Source organism: Eriocheir sinensis, unplaced genomic scaffold (genome assembly GCF_024679095.1).
Source record: "Eriocheir sinensis breed Jianghai 21 unplaced genomic scaffold, ASM2467909v1 Scaffold1293, whole genome shotgun sequence".
Taxonomy (NCBI): domain Eukaryota; kingdom Metazoa; phylum Arthropoda; class Malacostraca; order Decapoda; family Varunidae; genus Eriocheir; species Eriocheir sinensis.
This window is the reverse complement of record NW_026110621.1, coordinates 54,486-77,500: the sequence shown is the minus strand read 5'-3', so window position 1 is coordinate 77,500 and position 23,015 is coordinate 54,486. Positions and strand designations below refer to the sequence as shown.

The 23,015-nt window shown below is 44.9% G+C and overlaps 1 protein-coding gene across 1 annotated transcript in view; it reads right to left on the bottom strand.

Annotated features, from left to right (window-relative positions):
- Window positions 1–23,015, bottom strand: part of LOC126989765 (uncharacterized) — a 75,102-nt gene that overhangs the window by 1,563 nt on the left and 50,524 nt on the right. The window lies entirely within an intron of this gene.

The window sequence follows — 23,015 nt, the reverse complement described above, 5'->3', positions numbered from 1 at the left end:
GGTGTCGGGGACACACACACTCCTCGTCCCCGCTTTACGCTGTTCACGTGCCTGGTCTTGCCGGGTGTCGGGGGCACGCACAGGCTTAGTGTCTTGTCGGGGTGTTGTTACCTCTTTGCCTTCGTTCTTGGCGCCAGTTGTCGCGGCGTTAGTCTCCTTACGGGCCTGGTCTTGCCGGGTGTCGGGGGCACGCACAGGCTTAGTGTCTTGTCGGGGTGTTGTTTCTTTGCCTTCACTCTTGGCACCGTTCGCTGCCGCCTTCTTCGTCATTTGTTTCTTACTGTTCTCCCTCTGCCACGTCTTTATCGTGCCATCTATGTCGTCCTGGCATCGTCTGACGTCATCGGCGAGGCCCCGAAGCTTCATTACGCCGCATTGTTCATTATACTCAATGGTGACGGGATGGTCTTCGTGGAGGCGCCCCACAACACCTCCTCGGCCCTTCATTCTGTCCCTGTACCTTCGGGGGATCGTGATGTTCCTAAGGACCGACGTGTCGGTGTTCGGGGTTGGTGGCGCGCACGTTCGTTCCTCGACTGTTTCTTGTGCGTCGCGGCAGTCTTCCTCCGCTGAGGGCAGCTCTTTACAGGCAGTTACTGGGGCAGCAGGCACGGGCTGGCACTCCGTTGTTACGGGACACTCTGCTGAGGGCAGCTCTATACAGGCAGTTACTGGAGCAGCAGGCACGGGCTGGCACTCCATTGTTACGGGACACTCTGCTGATGGTAGCTCTATACAGGCAGTTACTGGAGCAGCAGGCACGGGCTGGCACTCCATTGTTACGGGACACTCTGCTGATGGTAGCTCTATACAGGCAGTTACTGGAGCAGCAGGCACGGGCTGGCACTCCATTGTTACGGGACATTCTGCTGATGGTAGCTCTATACAGGCAGTTACTGGAGCAGCAGGCACGGGCTGGCACTCCGTTGTTACGGGACATTCTGCTGATGGTAGCTCTATACAGGCAGTTACTGGAGCAGCAGGCACGAGCTGGCACTCCATTGTTACGGGACACTCTGCTGGGGGCAGCGCTGTACAGGCAGTCTCCGGCTGACTTTCTGGTGGGGAACACTCTGCTGAGGGCAGCCCTGTGCGGGCAGTTACTGGGATCACATGCACGGGCTGACGCTCAGTCAGGGAACACTCGCTGACTAAGGTTTTGATGTGGAAGGAAAAGGTCAGCGGTGAAAACGACGTAATATCAAACGCAAGTTTAACTTTCCCCTCCACGATCCGTTCCTCCTGCAAACACTCGATGAGGAACCTTGCATCTAACGCCTTCTTCCGGACGGTCCGGCGTCCTCTCTTCACCTTCATCCTCACGAAGGATTCATCCGTGTCCAGCCCCGCCACGAGGGCGCGGTTCACGGCGACGCGACACTCTGCAAACTCTTTGGTCAACGCGGTCACGCACACACAGCTCTCAGGGAGCAGCTCAACGGTCATGAAGATGGCCGAGCAGCGCTGCTTGTGGAAGCAGCAGAGGCCGGGCGCCTCCTGCTCGGCCGTCAGGTGCAGGGCCGTCACCTTCTTGGAGGCGGGGACCCGCACCCAGCACGCGATGTTCGTCTCGGTGGTCATTCAGTTTTATACACAAGCGCGTCCTCGTATAAGGCAAGGACATACCAATAAAAAAAATGAATGGGTGCGATTTGCCCCAAACCTTGATGAAGTCTGGGATACACCTTTGTAGCGGTGACGTGTTGTTGCCTGATTCTTGAGTGTTGCTAACTGTATCACCCCTCCTGCAGTTTTTCCTTAGATGGGTTTGGCTGCTCCAGGAGGTTTTGTGACTGTTGTGCTCTCCTTCTCCACATCTGAAGTAAGATTTGCTTTTTTTCTGTGATATTTTGACTGTCTGTTAAAACTAGGAATTTTGAGAGCTTTTCTTCATTGGTAAAAAAAGGGAAATTTTGTCCGATGTGTCTGAAGGGTTCACAGTGTAGCAGGAAGTGTTCTAAAGTTTCTTCATCTGTGTTGCACAGCGTGCACTGTGTGTTTTCATTTGTGTGTCTGTTTGCCTATTAGTACGCGGCGACTCAATTTGTACGCATATCAGGGAGTCTAAAATATGGACTTAAAGGTAAATATGTTGAGGTAAGTGTACTTTGAGGGACCGTGTTTATCACACACACACACACACACACACACACACACACACACACACACACACACACACACACACACACACACACACACACACTTCTCTTCTTTTCCCCTTAACTATTCCTTCCTTCTCCTGCTAATGCATTTCTTCTTTCCTTTTCATTTCTTCTTTTAGTCATTCCTTTAATTAGTTTTTTCTTCCTTTCATTCTTTTGACTTCACACACACACACACACACACACACACACACACACACACACACACACACACACACACACACACACACACACACACACACACACACACACACACACACACACACACACACACACACACACACACACACACACACACACACACACACACACACACACACACACACACACATTCCTATCTAGTTCATTTGGGAAGATCAGGAAGAGAGAGAGAGAGAAGAGGACGTGGGAACATTTGACACGTAATTGACAACAACAACAACAACAACAACAACAACAACAACAACAACAACAACAACAACAACAACAATAACAACAACAACAACTGGAACAAGAGGAGCAAAAAGGCGTTGTTTGTTTTGTTTTTGTGTGACATTGTTTCTATTCTTGACCTTTGTCGATCATTGGTAGTCTTCGCTGTGATGGTGTTGTGGTACTGGATGTTGTGGTGGGTGGTGTGGTGGTGTTCGGGAGGGTGTAAGTGTGTTCGTCTTATCGTCATGTTCGTGGCTGTGTCAGACTCATCAAGGATATCTACTGACATGTAGTTTTTTTACAGTAAAGGAAGCAGCTCAAGGCCAAGAATAAATAAATAAAAAAGCCCGCTATGAGTTCCTGAGTTTACCAGCGAAAAGGATGAAAGGGTGAAGATGCTTGTTAACTCTTGTATAAGGGATTTGGACAGCATAGGGATGAGCTAGAGCGGACGGTCGAGTGCAGCGGGGCCATGGGAAAGCTGCTCAAGAGTCCTAATTAGTGGCAGTGTTCAAAGGCCGGTCCAGACCAGGAAAGCTTGTATGTAAACACTGTCTCAGAAGTCCCTCAAGTGTTTCGGAAACACACACACACACACACACACACACACACACACACACACACACACACACACACACACACACACACAACAACAACAACAACAACAGCAACAACAACAACAACAAAAGCATCATCATCAGTCCTCCCACCGTCAAGTATGTGAACACCTGCAAACACCGGCGCTCCTCGGCTCGCCCAACATTGCGTCATCACAGCGGCGCCTCACACACGTCGCTGCATTCTTTCCTTCCTCTGCTCTGTCCGCCGCCTCCTACGTAGCACCTGTGACCCCACCCATGTCTTGCCTGCACCAGAAGAAAGGAAGGTGTTACTAGTTATGCTCCAAGAACTTCATGGGTTTTGGATTTATTTGAGGTGGTACAGGATGAGATCAGGTTAATTCTTCTCCCTCCTCCTCCTCCTCCTCCTCCTCCTCCTCCTCCTACGTACCTCCTCTGACGCCTCCCACGTGTTGCCTGCACCCCAAGAAGAAAAGTACGATAATTATTCTTTGGTGTTTATTGGAGAGAGTAACTAATGAGTATGTTTATTTGTGTATTACTAAACATTTGTAGGACACTCCCACCTGACTGGTACCCACAAATATTTACACAAGTTTTGTTTAGGCAACTCCCCAAGATGCGTCCACAACACAATAAGGTTTAATTGTGATGGGAACCTCATGTTTTGCTGTTCCATTTGCAGTCACTAGTGTTGTTGTTGTCGTTATTCTTGTTTTTATTTGTTTTCTTTTTCATCCTTTTTCTTCTTTTTCTCCTTTTTTTACATTCTTTTCTTCTATCCTTTTTCTTCATTTCCTTTTCCTTTCTCTTCTCCTCCTCCTCCTCCTCCTCCTCCTCCTTCACCTTACTACTACTACTACTACTACTACTACTACTACTACTACTACTACTGCTACTGCTACGACTACTACTACTACTGCTACTACTGCTACTACTACTAAGGACACCCATGATTCGACCTCAGTGATGGTTGCATATATAAAACCAGGAAAAACGTCATTGAAAATAAAAGTGGCAAGCAAGTTAAATAATCGAAATTGTTAAACCTTTACTTCCTGAGCAAGTATTGTAAAGGGCTCGTCGCTGATGGGAGAGGTGATTTGAGCAGCTCCCGAAGGATATTAATTAGGGTCGTATTATTACAAGACATTTCGTTGCCAGAAAAATTTGACAAGGCTTTCGTAGGAGTTGTGGGCACTTCCAGAGGTAGTTTCATGACCCTGGTGGTAGTTTGACACTTCCTCTGTACCGTGAACCTGAAGAAACACTCACTAGAACTCGACTGACCCCCTCTTTGACCTTAAGAAATAGCTGATGTTAGGAGCGAAAGTGTCTTACAATACCGACCTAAGAGAGCGGGAGAGACTCACCTGAATGTTTAGTTTTGTTAAGTTTGTGTAGCAAGTGGAACGAAGAACAGGAGGCGGCGGGGAAAATAATGACACAGGTTGATTAGGAAGTGATTAGAGGAATATTTTAAGCGGCGGCAGCGTGAGGGATGCAATACAACAACGGGGCAGGGCTGGGAGGCGCGTTAACGAAGGCACGGGAGGGAAAATATAGCCTAATTGAATGCCCGACCCGATGACTTTAAATGAAAACCTGCCGCCGCCGGGGAAATAATCGGAGGCAATGCTCGAAATTTTGTGTGAATGATAAGTTAGGAGAAGGATTTAGATTGTAGCCTCGGAAAAGATCACAAAGGAAATAAAATAAAATAAAAAGATCGCATGTGGAATTCAACTGTGTTCTTTTAGTGTTGAAAGTCATGCGTGTTGCCTTGAGAGTGGCAGTTTGTTACTTTATTTTTTATTATAGTTAAGTTTAGTTTTTGTTTATTGAAATTGAACTTATGTGTTGAACCTGTCTAGAAAACTATTAACCACCGACGAATAATAATAGATAGTTTAGTTATAGATAGATAGATAGATAGATAGATAGATAGATAGATGAACGAAAGGAATGCAGAAAGGTGAAAGGCAGCAGGAGAGACAAATGAAGGAAAAAATAAAAAGTAAGTCAGATTAAAGACAAATAAAGACCAGCAAAAATGTAAGACGTCAAACAACACTTTCATTTCCTTCCGCAAAGAGTAATGACGCGTCGGTAACTAATCTTCTTCTTCTTCTTCTTCTTCTTCTTCTTCTTCTTCTTCTTCTTCTTCTTCTTCTTCTTCTTCTTTTTCTCCTTCTTCTTCTTCTTCTTCTTCTTCTTCTTCTTCTTCTTCTTCTTCTTCTTCTCCTTCTTCTTCTTCTTCTTCTTCTTCTTCTTCTTCTCCTTCTCCTTCTTCTTCTGTCTATTATCTTTGCTTGCATACTTACCTTTTTTTCACTCTGCACTATTCCATTCTGTCCACAAATTCTGCTAATGCACAACTCGTCCACTATTTCATCTTCACACCTGCATATTCTTACCTTTTAATCCACATGGACCTCTCCACTCAGAAACAATCCCATTCCGTCTGTTAATTGCACTAATCCACTCTATTACATCTTCATCTACATCTACATATTCTTAACTTTTATTTCACACAACTAAAAACACAAACTTTCCCATTCTGTCTATAAATCAAGTATAAGCCAGCGCTGGTCCACTCTATCATCCAGTCAACACACACACACACACACACACACACACACACACACACACACACTGCTTTATGCGCGACTTACTGGAACTCCATCAACAGCTCCAGCCTTGCATCCAGCACTGCTCGGGATGGACGCTTAGGAACAATATATTAGCCCAGCAGCACACACACACACACACACACACACACACACACACACACACACACACACACACACACACACAGGCTCTCTCTCTCTCTCTCTCTCTCTCTCTCTCTCTCTCTCTCTCTCTCTCTCTCTCTCTCTCTCTCTCTCTCTCTCTCTCTCTCTTGCCGCATATTTCCGAAAGGTATGCAAGATTGGCACCGCCCCGAACCCCTGAGCCTTGGGTGACTAACAACGTAATTCTATTCTACTTATTCTAATTATATTATTTTGTTCTATTCTATTTTATTATATTATTCCATTCTATTTTATTCTATTTTATTTTATTCTATTATCATGTATTTCTCGGCAGTATGTACAGGCAATGACCTAGCTTGGCCCACTCTAATCTGACCTAACCATGTGATGCTCTCTGAATTATTCTCAGTGTATTTCCCGGCAAAAAAGTCCTGTCCTACCCTAATTTAACCTAACCTGACCTAGCCCAACCCTACCCTGAGCCAGCTAACCTGACCTCAGCAAACCTAACCTAACCTTAACTAATTAACCTAACTTGTCCTAACTTATTCTAACCTAACCTAACCTAACCCAATCTACCCTAACCTCAACTCACCCAGTTTATCCTAACCTTAACTAACCTAACTACAACCAAATCTAACTTGACCTAACCGAACCTGACCTAACCCAACCTGTCGTAACCTAACCTAACCTAACCTGACCTAACCCCAATCAAACCTAATGCAGACTATCCTAACCTGATCTAACCCAATCTACCCTAACCTCAACTCACCCAGTTTATCCTAACCTTAACTAACCTAACTACAACCAAACCTAACTTGACCTAACCGAAGCTGACCTAACCCAACTTATCGTAACCTAATCTAACTAACCTAACCTAACCTAAACCCAATCAAACCTATCGTAGACTAGCGTGAGCTGACCTAACCCAATCTAACCTAACCAAAGGTAAGCTAGCCTGACCTAACCCAATCAAACTTAACCTAACCAAACTATAATCTGACCTACGCCGGACCGGACTTTCAACACTACTACAGTTCAGGAATATACCTCCCTCCCCGCCGCCGCCCTTCACGCCACTCATCACTGTCTCGAGCTCAGGAGTTTTATCTATAAACTTCAGAGCCGCACAGCCTCCCCCAGCGATCCCTTGAAATCTGCCAAAATACTGCTGCCCTCCTCCATCCTCCTCGCAACTTCCACGGTCTTGCGAGGAAGAGGAGGAAGAGGAAGAAGAGGAGGAGGAGGAAGAGGAAGAGGAAAAGGAAGAGGAAGAGGAAGGGGAAGAGGAAGAGGAAGAGGAGGAGGAGGAGGAGGAGGAGGAGGAGAAAGAGGAGGAGGAGGCGCCACCCCACACAAGCAAGGACAGAAAAATGAGGGTGAGGGTCATATTCTTAAACAATTCGGTCCCCAGGCACTCACATTTGACAAGGCTTTCGTAGGTGTGTGTGGCATTTCGAGGGGTACTTGACCCTGGTGGTAGTTTGACCCTTCTTCTGCACCATGATCGTGAAAAAACACTCGTAAAAACCCGATTAATCCCCTTTTCGGCCTTTGGAAATAGCTGACGTGAGGAATGGAAGCGTCTGAGAACACCGACCTGAGTGAACCATCCCCATCGGAGGCTATATTGTGTTTATTAAGTTTGCTGGTAGTGGCGCCTCGAGGGATAAACTCAAACTCTCCGTTTCCAAGATACAGAAAATTGAAAGGATCCATCTGTGAGGTTTGCCATCAGCGCGAGGAACCAGGGACCATATTCTCAAACATTTCGGGTATCACACACACACACATTTCATAGGGCTTTCGTGACGGCTTTGGGGCATTTACAGAGGTTGTTTAATGAGCCTGGCAGTAGTTTGACCCTTCTTCTGTATTTTGAACCTGAGGAAACAGTCATGAGAATCCGAATGATCTCCTTTTTGGCCTTTGGAAATAGTTGACGTGAGAAGTGGAAGCGTCTGAGAATACCGACCCAGGAGCATCGTGTTAATCCTTCCACTCCTGTGGCTGACGGATTGATTAAATCACTGAAAGCAGGCAGCCTAGTAATGAGCCAATAGGCTTTCTACTGCCTGCTCGTCCATGTTTCCATGTTTCCTCCTCCTCCTCCTGAAAAATATAAACAAGACAAAAAATAAGCAGCAATTGGTACCTCTTCAGGTTCTAAAGTTCCTCCTCCTCCTCCTCCTCCTCCTCCTCCTCCTTCTTCAGTTTCTCTCTCTCTCTCTCTCTCTCTCTCTCTCTCTCTCTCTCTCTCTCTCTCTCTCTCTCTCTCTCTCTCTCTCTCTCTCTCTCTCTCTCTCTCTCTCTCTCTCTCTCTCTCTCTCTCTCTCTCTCTCTCTCTCTCTCTCTCTCTGCCTATCTAAGTATCTATCAATATCTTTGTGTGTGTGTGTGTGTGTGTGTGTGTGTGTGTGTGTGTGTGTGCCTTCGCGTCCCTACACTGACGCGGTTAACTTTCGCCGAATCGCTCCCGTGGGTTGGAAAAGTCGACGTTCCAGCGATGTGCCGCTGACCTGTGTGTGCGAACTCCCTCCCACCCTCCCCCAACTCCCTCCCTCCCTCCCCCAACTCCCTCCCTCCCTCCACTCCGTTGACGAATAAGATGTAGAAGATGTCAGTGTTATGCGTCTAAAAATACAGAAAAAGAAGTTGAGATGTCAAATTTTTATGTGGGTGAATTGGGTCAGTTAAAGCTTTTTTGAGATCGGGCTACAGAATAGGATGTGGATGTTATGGATTTACGTTGGCGAACACGATAGCAAATAAGATATAAATGTTAAAGTTTTGCGTTGGCGAATACGATGTAGAGTTAAGGAGCTATTACACTGGGCAAATTTTCCGTGGATCTTAAGTCAAACCACGATTTCCGCTAGCGTGGTTCTCATTTGTTTCTTGTTATTGCTGCTGCTGATGATGGTGAGTAATACCTCCGTCATTCAAGAAACTCTACCGTAGCTTTGGAAGATCGCGGACACGTCAGAAAACCACGGAAATATGAGAACCACGCCAGCGGAAATCGTGGTTTGACTGAAGATCCACGGAAAATTTGCCCAGTGTAATAGCCGCTTAAGATGTTGATGTTATAGATTCTTAAGCGGGAGAATTGGACCAGTATAAACCGTGCTCTGTATCAGTCAGTTTCACGTCTATAGCCTACAGGAACCTTTCAATTAGAAGGTTGTCTGCGGGCCTCACCAGCCATTCTTCCCTCGTTTATATTTCCGCCTTCCTATGACTTGAACTCTTTTATTAGCGGGGTATCAAGACACCTCTCAAACTTCTCATTTTCTCTTAGACGTTTTCGGCTCTCACATCAGTCATTTCTAAAGGTCGTAAAAGAGGTCACACGCGTTCGCATGAGAGCTTTATACGTTCATGGTACAGAGGCTTTGTCAAACTACCACCAGGCTCACAAAGCTACCCCTGTCAATGCCCACAACACCCTCGAAAGCCTTGCCAAATGTATGTGCCTGGGCGCCGAAGTGTTTTAAGAGTATGGCCTTACCATTTTTTCTTTGCTTAGCAGTAGTTTTGGAGGCTTTTTTTTCTTTGTTGTCTTTATTTTGCCCTTGACGCTTTCTTCTGGTGTCTTTATTTTGCCCTTGACGCTTTCCTCTGGTGTCTTTATTTTGCCCTTGACGCTTTCCTCTTGTGTCTTTATTTTGCCCTTGACGCTTTCCTCTTGTGTCTTTATTTTGCCCTCGACGCTTTCCTCTTGTGTCTTTATTTTGCCCTTGACGCTTTCCTCTTGTGTCTTTATTTTGCCCTTGACGCTTTCCTCTTATGTCTTTATTTTGCTCCTGTCTGCTTCCTCTGGGTCGGTATTCTCAAACGCTCCTGCCTCTCATATCGACTATTTCCAAAGGCCGAAAAGGAGATTAATCGGGTTCTCATGAGCCTTTTCTTAGGTTCAGAGTACAGGAGAAGGGTCAAACTACCACAAGGGTCATAAAAGTACCTCTGGAAATGCCCAAACCCCCTACGAAAGCCTTAATTGTCAAACATGTGTGCTAGGGTGTCGATCTGTCTGAGAATACGGCCCCTGATCTAAATAAAAAGTCTTACCAGCAGGAGGGTCGTGAATCTCTGTAGCTCGCACGTGCTCTCCTTGCAATACGGTACTTGTTCCCTCTCGCCACGGCTGAGCGCCGCCTCTGTACACGCGGCCAGGCATTAACTCGGCCAGGTGATGAAGAGGAGCAGGTAATGGTAACGGAGCCGGGCAGGATATTGGACTTTAAAACATGCTCACGTATCCATTATGCCGGAGTGCAGGTTGTGCGAGTGTCTGGTGTGAAAATTACGTTACATGCTCTGTTTTGAAATGTCCACGGCCCCGGCCCCGACCTTTTGAGTAAGTGGTATATTGTAACTAGACAGAGAGTAATGGTTTTAAGTTAAGGAAAGGAGAGACACTATGAAAATAGGAAGGGAAACGTAGATAAAGGTGATAAGGTGACAACAGAAAGTAGCGCTTGGATAAGGAAACTAGATAGAGAATAAGCGTTTAGGGAAAGATAGGAAGGAAAGAGAAGGACAGACGAGATGAAATAAAAAAAGAAAGCATAGAGAAAGATAATAGTGCTAACTGGTAATTGAAATAAGCTCGGTGTGTGTGTGTGTGTGTGTGTGTGTGTGTGTGTGTGTGTGTGTGTGTGTGTGTGTGTGTGTGTGTGTGTGTGTGTGTGTGTGTGTACGTCCGTATCTGTTGCAATCTCCCTCATTCTTCCACAGTGGCGACGTGGCTCGTATCGGCGGCGTGATGGCCCTCCGCCGCCGTCCCTTCGTACTCCTGGCCAGCCTCGCCGCCGCCGCCGCCCCTCGCCGGCTAATGATGTGCGGCGTAATGCATGCTCGGTTAAAGCGCCCCGGAGCCTCGTGCCGCCGCCTCGCTCTCATATGTACGACACTTTGGCTTACAGCGAATGTCTGCACCGCAACAGCTGTTTGGCGGGGTGTGGACGCTAAAGCGTTTCATTGTGGGGCGTAAATAGGATTATGCAGCCTTTCCCTTGTCACTGAGCGCTCCAGACATTCGTAATGCGACCACGGCGGGGGCAGCGGCGGCACACTCAGCCTTGTTGGGGGCCGTGTGGCGAGGCTGCCGCTGATCAGCTCCTCGTAACGCCGCGCGAGTACCAGTGAAATTCCGGCCCACATTCTGTTAACTCCTAAACGGGTTGTACCATTCTGTTGAGGAGGAAGAGGATCACTGTTTTCCCTATTATTATTTTATGTGTACCGTAGATATAGAGATAGATAGATGGACAGAAAGATAGACAAATATATGGGAAATTTGGGTCCTTTTTAGTTAACTGTTAAATGAGAGTTGTATCATTCTATTGCGGTGATACTAGGCATTGTTTTGTTTATTCTATTTTGTATGTTCGTATAATACAGAGATAGGTCGACAGATAAATAGATAGAGAGATAGATGGTTAATTTGGGTCCACATTCACTCAACTACTCAACAGGTTATACCATTTTGTTGAGGAGGAGGATGTTCTTTGTTTTATTAAATTATTACCGCTTATCTTTAGTTAATATTGATAGATAGAGTTAGATAGTTCAATGATAGATAGGTGTGTGAATAGGTAGATAGATAGCTAATTCGGTTGTATAATATTATTGAGGGCGATGTTGTTCTTTGTTTTGTTTATATTCATTGATAACTAGATAGATAGACAGATAGATAGATAGATAGATAGATAGATAGATAGGTGGATAGATTGAGACAGACAGACAGACAGACAGATAAATAGACTGATAGACATACATTCAGATAGGTAGGTGGATAAATAAATACATAGATATATACATAGATACTTAGAGCGATACAGATAGACAGACAGACGAATGGACAGATTTATAGATAGATACATAGATAATAGATAGACAGATACATAGAGGTGGCTACGAACAAGGTAAAGGCAACAGCACAAAGCGACTAGGGAAAACATTGTACCATTCAGGCCTCGGCGCGATTCACGAAGAGGGCGAGCGGCTGCAGGTAACACTGGGCGGGGAATCAATCAGTCTGCCCGCTGTTATGAATGAGCAACTACACGCAGCGGGATGCAGCATTATGGAACTCAGGTGGGGGGTTTTTCTTTCTTTTTTTTCTTCTTATTTTGTGTCGTAAGATTCACCATATTCATAAGCATTTCGTCGCCCGAGCACACACATTTGACAAGGCTTTCATGGGAGTTTTATGCATTTTCAGGGATAGTTTTATGACCCCGGTTTTAGTTTGACCCTTCTTCTTTACCATTAACCTAAAAAGACACTCATTACAACCCTGCAGTAGTCTAGGAGCCATATTCTTTAATATTTCGGCGCCCAAGCACACACATTTGACAAGGCTTTCATGGGAGTTTTGAGTATTTCCAGGGGTAGTTTTATGACTCGGTTTTTAATTTTACCCTTTCTCTGTACCGTGAACCTAACAAAACACTCATTACAACCCTGCAGCAGTCTAGGAGCCATATTCTTAAACATTTCGTCGCCCAAGCACACACATTCGACAAAGCCTTCATGGGAGTTTTGAGCATTTCCAGGGATAGTTTTATGATCCTGGTGGTAGTGTGACCCTTCTTCTGTGCCATGAACCTAACAAAACACTCATTACAACCCTTCAGCAGTCCAGGAACCATATTCTTTAACATTTCGGCTCCCAAGCACATACATTTGACAAGGCTGACGTGTATAGAAGTTTTGAGTATTTCCATGGATAGTATAATGCCTCTGGTGGAAGTGTGACCCTTCTTCTGTACCATGAACCTAAAAAAACGCTCATTAGAACCCAACTGATCCCCTTTTCAGCTTTCGGAAATAGTTGATGTGAGAGGCGGAAGGAAGCGTCTGAGAATACCGACCCAGCGGCGTTGCGTGGGTGCCGGGAAGTGTGGCTTGTTTACTGCCGCGAGTCACGAGAGGCGAGGCGAGGCGAGGCGAGGGTGAGGCAGTGATGATATGAAGCAATGTGACAGGGAACACGTGAGCCCCCAACAGCCCTTCTGAGTACCGTGTGTGTGTGTTGGCGTGGGTGGGGGTGAGGGAGGGGTTTAGTGTGTGTGTGTGTGTGTGTGTGCGTGTAATTCCCTCCTCCCCTCCCTTCTAATTTTTTTTCACCCAGTTCTCAATTTCACAACCATTTTTTCTTTCTTGTGCTTCCTCCCTCTCTCCCTCTCTCTCTCTCCCCCTACTGTTGTTTATTGAAGCGGTGCCCAAACAGCCTGCGAGTCGCTCTAACATAGTGGTGAATGCTGTCCCTCCTGCCGCGCCCGGGGAAAAATAACGAAGGACTGGCTGGAAGAAGAGCGGCGGGTGACGGATGATGCAGGGGCTGAGGGGACCGAGGATGTTACGGGGCTGGACGATGCTGGTGTTCGGTCTTGGCAGCTAATGTTAGGGAAGGACGTTGGCTTGTCAGGGTGGACGGTTGTTGAATGTCTGGAAGGAGTGTAGAGAGAACCCTGAGCTGTCTGAAACTGACAGAGAACACAACTCCAAGGTAAAGTAAATACACGTAACAATACCTATGAATTAATTAACGAGGAAAGACGTTAGTTTCTCATGGTGAAGGGTTAGCGAATGTTAGGGAGGAGTGTTAAGGGAAGCCTGAGTTGTCTGAATCTTATAGAAAACACAGCTCCAAGGTAAAGCAAATACACGTAACAATACCTATGAATTAATTAATGAGGAAAGACGTTAGTTTCTCATGGTGAAGGGTCAGTGAATGTTAGGGAGGAGTGTTAAGAGAAGCCTGAGCAGTGTGAAACTTACAGAAAACACAGCTCCAAGGTAAAGTACATACGTGTAACTATAGCCATGCATTAACGTTACTTTGTCAGAGCGAAGGGTTAGTAAAGGTTGGGAAGCCGTGTGCAGAGAAGCCGGAGCAGTCTGGAACTTATAAACAACTTCTGCGTCAACTAAATACAAGTGAAAATAGAAATACGTTCAAAGAAATGTAAAGGCGATAGTTTGTCAGAGTAAAGGTTAGTGAATGTTGGGAGGAGTGTGGAGAGTCCTGCGATACACACACACACACACACACACACACACACACACACACACACACACACACACACACACACACACACACACACACACACAGATGAAAAGATATAGATGTTTATTGACCGTAACATGCATATGGAATTCTGTTCATAAAAATTCTCTCTCTCTCTCTCTCTCTCTCTCTCTCTCTCTCTCTCTCTCTCTCTCTCTCTCTCTCTCTCTCTCTCTCTCTCTCTCTCTCTCTCTCTCTCTCTCTCTCTCTCTCTCTCTCTCTCTCTCATCATATGTTTATCTATGCTCCCTGCAGCTAAAAACGAGAGTTACTACTTTTAAACGACAAAAGGTCAAGCAGAATCTGGCCTTTGTAAAACCCGACGTTGACAACTTACTCGTCAATGCTCGGTCCATTTTTAATTCACAGTCGTGTTGTGGTAACGCAGCGGCGCCATTATTGAACCTGATGCACGAATGTGAGCGTTGCAGTCATGGACAGCAAGCATTTGTCAGGGTATTGAGTGCACGGATATGACGCTCACAATGGACGCATTTACGGGGTTAATAAAAGGCATCAGAGCCGAACACAAAAGGGTTAAATGCTGCCTCGATTCATAGCAAACACCACAAAAGTCTGCTGAGCCCCGCATTCAACGTTACGTCAGTGATGCGGGTTTGAATCCGCCGCAAACCACCTGGGATTTTTTATTCACCTCCGAGTGGCCTAAGACTACCCACACGCTGTCCTGAAGACCACCCATCAACCCGAACTCTAGAAGAAGCTGTGCAAGTGAAATCAAGGTGAAATCCGGGAGGGCAGCATGAGCCAATAATAATGGCGCCACTGTAAACAATTGCCCGCGCCATGACGGGGTCGGGCCGACTATCAGGCCCCTATGTAATAGTCTACCGGCGCTGTAGGCCACATGTAAAAAAAAAAAAAAAAATCATCTCTGAATCACTTGGCGAGGAAGAAAAGTGTCCGTGCATCAGTGCTGAGTAAGTCCTCGGTGCTTTAGTGGCGGGACACACGCCTGACGTCACCGAAGCCTTGTATTGAGAAGACGCAAAAATGCAAGTGTGTAAGGTGTGTTGTATTGAGAGTCACGTGATGGTAGTAACTGACCTCTCCTCTGGCCTCTCCTTCTGTTTTCTTTGGTTAGAACAGGGTCTAGTGGGCCCCTTTGTTGCTTTCTTTCTTTTATTATTTTAGCTGCCTCCCTTGTTGTAAAAAAAAAAAAGTAACACTTTTCCCTGAATCACTTAGTAGTCCAGGAGCTAATTCCCATAAGACCCCCAAAAAACGAATTGGTTCAACACCCTCTACAGCCAAGGTTTGACTGGACAGGGTGGTAGATTGGACCCTCTGGAATAGCCCTAGGTGGGGTGTAATAGGGTAGTAATAATGTGTTTAGGGAATTTTTACTTTTATATTCTTAAACATTTCGGCGCCCAAGCTTACATATTTGGCAAGCCTTTCGTAGGAGTCATGGGTATTTCAAAGGGTGACTTTATTACTGGTGATACTTTGACCCTTCCTCTGTACCATGAACCTTAAAAAAATACCCGTTAGAACTCGATAGATCTCCCTTTTGGATTTTGGAAATGGTTGATGTGAGAGGCGGAAGCGTCTGAAAATACGGACCTTCTTGCGTCCCTCTACAGCCTATACTAGTGATACTTAACCTGGAGATGAGATTGTAATTTGCAGGGGGAGCGCGAGCCCCGGAGATTTGTCGGAATTTCTCTAATTATATAATATGATTATGTTTTTATATTAACAGTAGTGTGGGGTGATGTCGAGAGTTTTGTGCTAAATGCAAAATATCGGCTTTGCTAACTTGAAACTAGTCCTCTTAGCCTTACCATTGTTTATGAAATCTGAGAGGGAATGTTATCCTACCTACGACTTGAACTCTTTCAAGAGGAGGGTATCAGGACACCTCTCCTCCCGAAATTGACCTCTCTTTCGGCCACCTCTTTTGATTCTTTTTTGTAGGACCAGAGAGTAGCGGGCTTTTTTATTATTGTTTCCTTTTTGTGTGCCCTTGAGCTGTCTCCTTTGTTGTAAAAAAAAATATATGCAAAAGGAGCGTGGGGGGAAAGACCCATTCCTAGCAGGGGCACGCCAGTAAAAAGGTTAAGATCTATATTATCAGACTCTTTAGGTTTACTCCACATATCAAAAGGCTCTCGCGGAGGTTGTCGGGGTTTCCATTGGTGGTTTCCTGAGCCTGGCGGTAGTTTTGTAAGGCGTCCGCGCTGTGGACGGGGAAAACACTCATGACAACCCAACGTGGCTCCTTTCTGGCCTTGAAAAACGTTCGTAACAAGAGCCACAAACGTTTGATAAGAATGTAAGAATCGCCGCTTTCTACATTAAAATTACTGCTCCTCACGAGACGGAAACTGCTCCTCTTGAAACACATCATAGCTTGTTTCTCATGGAGACATTTTTTATTAATATCTTCCGGCCCCGCGACCTTGACCTTCAGTGGGGGCCTTGAAATGCTTATTTAAACCCCGGATCGGACGCTTAAAATTCAGCTTGTAATGTTTCCTACTGGCGCGGTTGATGTCATGAGGCGATATTTGTGTTTTGTTTTTTTCATGTTTTTGTTGGATATTTTGCTCCGTCGGTCAGTAGCCTCTCTCTCTCTCTCTCTCTCTCTCTCTCTCTCTCTCTCTCTCTCTCTCTCTCTCTCTCTCTCTCTCTCTCTCTCATCATGATGTCTCTGTTTATCTGTTTACTTATTTTTCTTTCTATATATCTCCATCTATCTACATCTCTCTCTCTCTCTCACCCGTAATGGCGCCTCTACCCTCCCTCTATTGATGGCGCCTCTTCCTTCTGTCTCGCCGCTCCACGCCCAGGACCGCCAAGCCTCCATATATGAATGGCCCCATAACATTGCCTCCAGTTGGGATGCGGCTGCGGCGGCTGTGGTGGTGATGGGGTCTCGTTCTCCCTCTGTTTCTGCCTCCTCTCGCTTCCTCCTCTGCCGCGATCATCCGCCACTATTCCTGACCTGTTGCTGCCAGCCTAACGGAGCATGTCATGGATTTAAAGCGTTGTATTCTCAGGCGCCTTCGGCTCTCACAATATCTATTTCAGAGGGTTCTCATGAGTGACTTTTCACGTCAATGATGCAGAAGCCTTGTCAAACTATCTCTGTAGGCCCATAACACTACCCTTGGAAGTACTTACAATCTATACAAAGGCCCACGTACACAAACGCTCTTGGCTGTTTCCAAAGGCCACAAAAGGAGGTTAGTCGGGTTCTCATGAGTGTCTTCACGTTCATGGTCCGGAAGCCTTGCCAGACTATTACTAGGCTCATATTAACTACCCTTGGAAATACCTACAACCCCTACGAAAGAAATATTGAGTATTTGCAAAGGCCATAATGGAGGTTAGTCGGGTTCTCATGAGTTTTTTCACGTTCATGGTGCAGAAGCCTTGCCAAACTATCACTAGGATCATAACACTACCCTTGGCAATACTAACTTAACCTCTGCGAAAGCTTTATCGAATGTGGGTGTGTGAGCCCCGAAATGTTTGAGAATATGGACCTACCTCAGAAGAGGGACAGAAAAGTACTTATTATTGTTGTTTTGTTGACCGTTCTGTGGTCTCAAACTACATATTTCCTCCATATTTCTGTGTTTTGTAATATTGTAACGCCGGGCTTCAAAAATTCAGGCGTTGCGCATGGCGTATGGCTTATGGAAAAGTGGTATTTGTGGCAACCATCCCCGGCATTTCAATTTTTGTCCTATACTGTATGAGACTCAGTGTTTTATGTGCGGCCCTGTGGTGGACGATGACAGGAGAGGCACGGAGGAGTGAGGACGGCCGGGCAGGTGGCGGCTTGACGGAGCTATCGGCCAAAAATGATGAAAACTCGAACCTGTGCATTACTTATAGGCGGGGAATTATTGATGACGATTGCCCTGTATAGAACGTGTTGATTCAGACGCCAAAATAAAATTGTTCACCATAACGAAACTGACGCGTAATGTTTGTTATGGACGTAGAGATTTTAGACCCTTCTTTTCTTGTATTAAATCAACTCTTTTATCACTCATTAATTACTCAATAAATGATCTCACCGTCTCGTATCCTTGGTAGCGTGATCCGGCTTAAGTTGTTATTGGAGACTAGTGTTCGGGGATAGACAAGGGAAAATATAATTTACATTTATTTAAGATTAAATGAAAATAATTGCCTTACGCAATATTCTATGCTCAGACGATCATAACACTGGCATATTCAGCAATGGATACAACATATGACAAACGACATGTCTTAAACATAATACTACAATATGTGCTCAGTTGTTGCCAATAATAATAACACTCGTCGTTCCACAAGCAGTGGTTTGTATCTCTGCTTACATCACAATCATTATGTACTCTCTTCACAAAATTCTAATAACATATTCCTATAGTATAATCTACTACAATTCATGGAAACACCCAATTATACCACACGCTGTGGTTTCCATTTCTGCTTAACATCGCAAACAAATAATCACTATCCTGTACCACTCACAATCCTACTACACATTTCCTCACAATATAATCTCCAGGACAATACAGTCGGTTTCCCTTAGATTCTCGAATTTCTACTCACGATTAAGATCACAACAGCCATTCTCGGCTGAGTGAGTAGCAGGTCTGCTTGAGGCGAGAACCAAGCTCGATCTACCTATATCACTGATTTCTAGGCCACATTTTTCTTTGCTTTAGGCGGACTTACATCCTTGACACGCCCTTAATTTTCTACATAACCAATGGCCAATACTTCCTGTCACACCCATCTGCTCGCTCATTATGTTGTATTGTTTTACTTCTCCTGCTATTCGTGAGTCAGTCTTAAGACACTCCCACAGTGATTTTTCTGTTAAATTATTGGCTCATAACATGTCGCCACGACTGACGTCACAGGTCAGAGTCTTTTTCAATGGTTGTTCACACTTTCTGACCACGCCCACTGGGCATCTGCTTTCTGTATCTGAGTCTGGGTATCTGTTTTCCTTTACCCTCGTTGTTTCCTCTCTTTGGTACTTGAGATGCTTACACTGTTATATATGTCACTTTTTTTGTTAGTGTTTGTCCTGTCAGATGTCTACACAGTTGTATACCTGCCTTTCCTCTCTGGGTATCTGTTTTCCTTTACCCTCGTTGTTTCCCCTCTTTTGTACTTGAGATGTTTACACTTATATATATGTCACCCTTTTTGTTAGTGTTTGTCCTGTCAGGTGTTTACACAGTTGTATATCTTACTTTCCTCTCTGGGTATCTGTTTTCCTTTACCCTCGTTGTTTCCCCTCTTTTGTACTTGAGATGTTTACACTTACATATATGTCACCCTTTTTGTTAGTGTTTGTCCTGTCAGGTGTTTACACAGTTGTATATCTCACTCCTCTGTTTCCTCGTTTTCTGGGTCCTGACATACTTCCCCTTCCGGAAGATCTCGCCCCTGAGATCTCACAGGTGTTGGTGGAGAAGATACGCCTTGCAATGTCTGCAGTTGGTTTGAGTCTGGAATTAGGCGGCGTCGTGCGTAGCGTAGGACATAGGAATACCCCACGGCAGACGTTACCAGCAGAAGAACCAGGATCACGACAATGGCGAAGACAATCCACCAATGGATTTCGTGTTGAAAGGGCTGATTCGGCTTGACCACAGGATGTAGGGGCTGCAAGTCAGCTGTTAGCTCCTGTAGGGGGATGGACTCAGCACTGCGAAGAGATGGAAGGTCAGGCAAAACGGACCAGTTAAGATGGCCTGTAAGAACTTTTGGGAGAGGAGGGAGGTGGAGAGGGAGAGGGGCGAGAGACCTTGATGGGGGGCCCCTCCACAACCGCCTCTTGTCCAGGAAGTGTCAGGGATGGGCTGTGGGCGCTGCAACCTTGCCGAAGCGTCAATATCCCACTACCTTTGAGGCTGACAGTATGTTTGTTTACAGGATTGGTAGGGCATGTGAGTGTCAGAGTGATGGGGGAGGCAAGTGAATAGGTCCAGTATCCAGGACCTTTTATAAACATCGGGGGAAATGTTTGTAAGACTATTTTGTGGCAGAGGTTGATCACTGACTTATGATTCAAGAAGGCAGCCGATTCACAAGAGGCTGCGTGACTTGCCTCATACACGGGGCCTTTGGGAGGACAAACTAACATATGGTGATTTTTGTTACTGTGTTCTATACCAGAAAGTAGAAAATATATTTTCCTATTCTCACTGAAAGCAATATATTTTGATTTAACACTATACATAAGAAAGTAAGTGTTATTCTGTACAGAAAATGGAAGGGAGTCGATTCGAAAGACATCAAAGGTGTCAGGCGGATCTCCTCGCAAAGGTTTGGTGAAATAGAAATTACGAGAATCGTGCAAAGCCGTTGTCCTGGAGAACACAGTTATCATATCCCTATATAAAGCTAAAAAATCAGGAACTGCAGGGAATAAAAGACCTGGAGGCCGAACTGAGGCTTCCTTTAATGTACTTAACAGTTGTTCGTCTGACATAATGGTTGGAGTTATATATGTTTGCAGGAGAGCCTGCAGACCCAACTTTAAATCTAAAATACCCGTACTTAGGTGTCCTAATGCTAACTCTAAATCTAGCAATGCTCGGAGTTTTTCCTCACTCTCTAATGCCAAGGTCTGCATAGACATGTGACGGACAACCTGGTTCGATATGTTTACAGCAGAAGATAGTCTATTCAGAGCAGACTGCATGGTATGCATATTTCGTAACGTGACATTTAATGCAGTCGAATGAACGTTCAACATGATACGTTCTTGTTCAGTCATTGACTCTAGTTCTCCAATTTTTCCATGAATAGCATCAACTTGAGCCTGGGTCGCGGTACCAAATAAGATATTAGACAAGGATCCTAGAAAATTAATCATTCCCCGCTTCGGTCTATAATTCATTGAAACATGTAGTTTGTTCGGATCAGTAGTCATTACATAGCGGAGGAATCTTTTAAGATTAAATAATAATGAACTGAATTCATTTTCAAAATTAAAAAGTGTGTGCTTTAATGATTTTATAATTGGATACTCAGGTGATATTTGAACAACATTCCAAGCTAAAGAAGCAGTCAAATTCCGTGCCTTATATAATGGAGCTAAAACATCTTCTTCTGTGAGGATAAAAGGTACTACATAGTCTCTGCCTGTGAGGACTAGACGGTATGTCGGTGTGAAACTCAAGCCAGCACGTATCGGTGATTCTTGTGTTGGGATCGAGCAGTGCACCGATGAAGCCAAACAAATCTGCGGATAATTACGTTATATTAGCGGTTAAATAGCGTATCTTTTTTCGTGAGCCACTATTCTTTCCCATATTCTATTGGCTTTGACATAACATTAGGCAAGTCCTGTACCGTTGAGGAAGAGCGAAGGTTATACCTATGCTGGGGTGGCTCTGAAAATTTGGGAGTAACCTGGGAGGTGGTCGTATTGGGCATTGTAGCCTGTGCATCAGCTGTTTGGGCTGCTGGAGAACGAACATTAGTTTCAGCTTCATAAGTAGTAGTCAATTCTCCGTTACGAGTTATCAATTCTTTGGTAGAATTTTTTCATCGATTTCAGGGTTGAGCAATGCAAAAAATAGATCAGTGTCTGTCTCTGAATTTAAAGGGTATGTTCGCCTAATCGTTGGACATTGTTGCACGTCGATGCAGTCTTCATGAAGGACCTTTCCTCTGTGTGGACCGTTGAAACCTTACTAGTCCTTAGGTTCCTAATTTTTACCACTACATCACTGATCTTCTCTATTACCCTGTAGGGTCCATCAAAAATAGATTGAAACTTTTTATTTTATTTTATTTTTGGTGTATGTTTGAGGAACACTGTCGCCAACGCTGATAGTTTTGAGTTTCGTAGGTATGTAGTACTTTTCCATTTCTTCTCTACCTTCTTCAATGTAAACCTGGCATCTATCATAAACTTTCTTTGCAACTGCAGCCATTTCTTCCTTATAGGAGTCAATATCATACCAGGGTTGCTGAGTTTTTTCTAACATAGTGTAGGGCATACGAGGATCCCGTAAGTACATGAGATAAAGGGACTCCTTTATGGTGCTATGATACGCAGTATTATATGCCAGGGTGGCTGCAGGTAACATTATATCCCAAATGGACATTTCCTAGAACCATTGTCCTCAAAATGTTAACAATGGTATAATTTGCGCGCTCTACTATTCCATTTGCACTTGGATGGTAAGCCGTTATTTTCGCGTGTCGCATGAGGAGTTCAGAAGTTATCTCCTGCATCACGGAATTAACAAACTCTGAACCTTGATCTGTAACAACTGTCTGAGGAACACCGTGTACACAAACCACATTCACGTACAACGCCCTTGCTACTTCGCGGGCTTCCTTACTCCGTAAGGGTACTGTAATCAAATACCTTGTAAAAACATCAATTATGGTCATTACGTATCGAAACCCATTGTCCGATACACCCATGGGACCCACAAGGTCCATGTATTCTCTCAAAAGGAGCGGTGACGTCCGGATAATGCCGCAAAGGAGCAGGGTGGAAGTTCCCAACTCGCTTGAAACGACTACACGTGACGCACTTCCTTATACTCTTCTACATCCTGTTTCATTCCAGGCCAGAAAGCGAACTTTCTACACCGAGATAACGTAACTTTGGTTCCTCCGTGCCCTGCAGTTGGCGACGAATGAGCCAGAGTTATCGCTTTCTGAAATACTTGGGGGGTAAAACCACCACCTTAGTGGCTTCTCCGTACGGATTCATTATAACACGATATAACACATCGTGTTCCACCTGCAATTCTGACAGGGGCATCTTCACATTATACCTTTTATCTCTGAGTCTCTGCTCAATCTCATTCATGGGGCACCCTTCTTTTATCATATTTTTATCATTCTATCTGCTGGCTGCTCATCTTGCAGCTCAATAATCTCTTCAATACTCCAGTCAAGTGTGGCCAATACACTCACAATTCATGTCCATACATTTCATACATTTTGATTCCATATCATTTGGCGCCTTTTTCTTTTTCTGCACTAGTGCAATACCTTGCCCCTCATTATC